Source organism: Sturnira hondurensis, unplaced genomic scaffold, assembly GCF_014824575.4.
Source record: "Sturnira hondurensis isolate 20B ecotype Veracruz unplaced genomic scaffold, ASM1482457v3 Scaffold0005309, whole genome shotgun sequence".
Taxonomy (NCBI): domain Eukaryota; kingdom Metazoa; phylum Chordata; class Mammalia; order Chiroptera; family Phyllostomidae; genus Sturnira; species Sturnira hondurensis.
Genome location: NW_028077940.1, coordinates 844,305 through 848,355, shown reverse-complemented (window position 1 = coordinate 848,355; position 4,051 = coordinate 844,305). Strand labels below are relative to the sequence as shown.

The following is a 4,051-nucleotide window of genomic DNA, read 5'->3' as shown; positions in this document are numbered from 1 at the left end:
CCGACCCTGCTCGCTGCTGGCTCCGCCCCTCTTACCGTCCCCGTTGAACGGTTAGATGTAGTCGGACTTCCGTATAATTCAATTTTCTGTCCTTTGGTTGTGTCTTTGTTTCTCCAAACCTTTGTTGTATTCAAACTTGGTTGTGGGAGAAGGCACAGTGTTTCCACCTATGCCTCCATCTTGGCGGAAGTCCAGCAATCCTCATTTCTTTATTTTTTTAATTATAAAAGTATACCAGTCATAGAGGAATCTAAGTCATAGGAAATGAGTTGAAGTGGGAAGTTAGAGTGCCCCGCCCCCGCCCCCGCCCCACTCCCAGGCCTTGTGAGTGGTGTTAGGCACTTTAGCCACTCCTTCAGCCAGTATCCATCTCATTTAATCCTCACAGTGATCCTATGAAATAAAAGCTATTGTTACACCTTTATATTTTTAAATTGTGGTAAAAATACATATAACACAAAATTTACCAAATCAGGGAGCCCTGGCGGCCACTGAAAGTGAGCAGACCATCATGGTGGCGTTCTGGCCACAACAGTGGCCTGCCTGTCCCAAAGCAAACAGTGCTGCAGCTTCATCAGGGGGTGCTGTGCCTGAATTGGGGTGTATCCACTGGGACAAACACAGGCCCTTTCCAGGTTTGATGAGAGTCAGTTTGATGAACATAGGAACGAAAAGGATTTGGTAAAGGTTGCCCAGCTGCTGAAGCAGCTAGAGGAATAATTTTGGCACAATCAGCACCCATAGCCATCACCTTCCCTGACTGTCATGGCCACCTCCTATGAGAGATACAAGTAGTACAAGATGTCTGCACAGGACTCCTGGTATCTTTGCCGAGAGCAGTGGAAAAAACTGCAGAGGGGATGTGGAAGTGAGCAGTCAAGCAGCCACAGGAGACCACTTGTATGGTGGTCCTAAGACCGAAGCTTTGCGCCCTGCCTGAAAGGAAGGTGACGCAACCACTGTGGTGGTATATTGTGACCAGGCCCTGGAAGTAGCCCCTGAAAAGAACAAAAGAGAAATACACCTCACCATTCATGCTTGCAAGGAAATAAATTACAGAATATACACAAACCTGGCCTAATAAAATTACCATTTTAACCATTTAAAAATTTTCATTGACTTATTTTTAGAGAGAGGGGAAGGAAGGGAGAAAGAGAGGGAGAGAAACATCAATGCGTGGTTGTTTCTCATGTACCCTCTACTGGGGACCTGGTCTGTAACCCAGGCATGTGCCCTGACTGGGAATTGAACCAGAGACCCTTTGGTTTGCAAGCTAGCACTCAATCCACTGAGCCACACCAGCCAGGGCCCATTTTAGCCATTTTTAAGCATATAGTTCAATGGTATCAAGCACATTCACATTATTGTTGTTCCATCATTGTCCATCCCCAACTGAAACTGCACCTAGCATTAGTTTTTGTTTTCACAGATGAAAAATTGTAAGCTTCATGATAAAAAGGACTGTGCCTGGTTTTGTTCACCATTGTTTCTGCAGGATTCACTTAAGCCCCAAGCCTGATACATGCCAAATGCTCAATAAATATAGGCCGAGTGAGGGAATCTATGAGGGACTGAGACTCAGGTTAAATAAGTTGCACAGGTCAGTCAGCGGTAAAGTGGCCAGATACGGTTCAAACCCAAGGCTTTTTATTCATTTCTAACTAAGAGTTTTTTAAAAAAATATATTTTATTGATTATGCCATTGCAATTGTCCCATTTCCCCCTTCATTCCTCTCCACCCTGTACACCCCCTCTTCCCCCATCTCCCCCTTTATTTCATGTCCGTGTGTCATAAGTTCTTTAGCTTCTACATTTCCCACATTGCTCTTGCCCTCTCCCCCTCTATTTTCTCCCCACCGTCTGTGCTATTTATTCTCTGTAGCTTCTCTCCCTCTATCCTCCTCCCACACCCCTGTTGCTAACCCTCCATGTGATCTCCATTTCTGTGTCTCCACTCCTGATCTAGCTGTCCTCTTAGTTTGCTTTTGTTTTAGGTGTGGTTGTTAATAACTGTGACTTTGCTGTCCTTTCACTGTTCTTATTTTTCATCTTCTTTTTCTTAGATAAGTTTCTTTAACATTTCATATAATAAGGCCTGGTGATGATGAACTCCTTGAATTTGACCTTATCTGACAAGCACTGTATCTGCCCTTCCATTCTAAATGAAAGCTTTGCTGGATAGAGCAATCTTGGATGTAGGTCCTTGCCTTTCATGACTTGGAATACTTCTTTCCAGATCCTTCTTGCCTGTAAGGTCTCTTTTGAGAAATCAGCTGACAGTCTGATGGGAACTCCTTTGTAGGTGACTGTCCCCTTATCTCTTGCTACTTCCAGGATTCTCTCCTTCATTTTAATCTTGGCTAATGTAATTATGATGTGCCTTGGTGTGTTCCTTCTTGGGTCCAACTTCTTTGGCACTCTCTGAGCTTCCTGGACTTCCTGGAAGTCTATTTCCTTTGCCAGATGGGGGAAGTTCTCCTTCACTATTTGTTCAAATAAGTTTTCCACTGTTGCTCTTCCTCTTCCTCTTCTGGTACCCCTGTAATTCAGATGTTGGAACATTTGAAGATGTTCTAGAGGTTCCTAAGCCTCTCCTCATTGTTATGAATTCTTGTTTCTTCATTCTGTTCTGGTTGAATGTGTCTTTCTTCCTTCTGGTCCACTCCATTGATTTGAGTCCCAGTTTTCTTCCCATCACCATTGGTTCCCTGTTATATTGGTTCCACTATTTCCCTTCATTTCACTTAGTGTAGCCTTCATTTTTCCATCTAATTTGTGACCCAAATCAACCAGTTCTGTGAGCATCCTGAGCACCAGTATTTTGAACTGTGCATCTGATAGGTTGGCTATCTCTCGGTTGCTTAGAATTATTGGCTCTGGGGCTTTGAGGTGTTCTTCTGCTTGAGCTGTAATGTTTTGGTCTGTTCGTGCCTGTTATGTATGAGGGGCGAAAGCTTAGGTGTTCACTGGGGCGGGTCAGCCCAGTCGCTGGGTTGTGACTGGGGGCGAGGTCAGAGAGGGAGCTATGGCATTTTTTCCGCTCTCTCTTGGATTTCAGTCCCCTCTGCTGCTTCCCACAAGCAAATTAAGCCCTTCTGGTGCTGGTTCCCAAGTGTGTGGGCTTGTGCACACTCCAGGACCCTGTGGGTCTCTTCAATGAACTCTCTGTGAGCCTGGGAGCCTCTCCCAGCACTTTAATCCCTGAAACTTTTTCCAGTCGGTGCTTTTAGGCTTTAATTCCTGTCGCTGGGGCCCTGGGCTGCGCAGTCTGTCTCACTGCCCCTTTTTTTGCCTGGTTTATCTGCGCTTGAATGTGTGTCCTCAGTCAGCCAACTGCCTTGCATGTCTCACTGGGTTTGCTTGTTTCCTCCCTGCACCCAGGGAGGTTCTGCTAATCACTGCTTTTTCCTGCCGGACCCCTCTCTGCTGGGCACTGACTCTGCCACTCTTACTGGTTTGGATGAATGGTTCGTTGTTGTCAGACTTCGGTACAGTTCAATTTTCTGTCTGTTCTGGTTGTGTTTTTGTTTCTAAATCTGTTGTCCTCAAATTTGGTTGTGTGAGGAGGTACAGTGTTTCCACCTATGCCTCCATCTTGGCTGGAAGTCCTAACTAAGAGTGTTTGTGCTGAGAAATTTTCTCAGGTTCCAAAGCTCACACCACATGAAATCAGATTTCCTCAGAGTTGCATTGTAGCCTCTCCTTGTGTCATCCCAACAATTCCATTGTTTGTGAACAGCCAGACTCCCCAAATCTAAGGAACCACATGTCTCTTCTGACTCCCCACGCCTCCATTGCTCTTCCCAGCTGCAGAGACAAATACTCCACTTTCTTCTATGGTGGTTTTTTAGTTGGAAAGTTCTTCTAGATTATCTGACCACAGCCTCCTGCTGCAAAATTTACCATAAATTTCCTGAGGTAAAAAGGTGTGACCTTTTATTATGGGCCTGGTTGGATGTGGGAGGTGTCTGGGAGCATGGAAATCTTGGTGCTGCACTGTGTAAGACTGAATAGGTATACACAGGCTGTGGGAGCATGGCCTCCCTCTGGT

General features: G+C 45.4%; 1 pseudogene; it reads left to right on the top strand.

Annotated features, from left to right (window-relative positions):
• The window catches only part of LOC118987641 (NADH dehydrogenase [ubiquinone] 1 beta subcomplex subunit 9-like), a 4,121-nt pseudogene extending 3,069 nt beyond the window's left edge, over positions 1 to 1,052 (top strand).
• Positions 1,053 to 4,051: the final 2,999 nt, after the last annotated feature.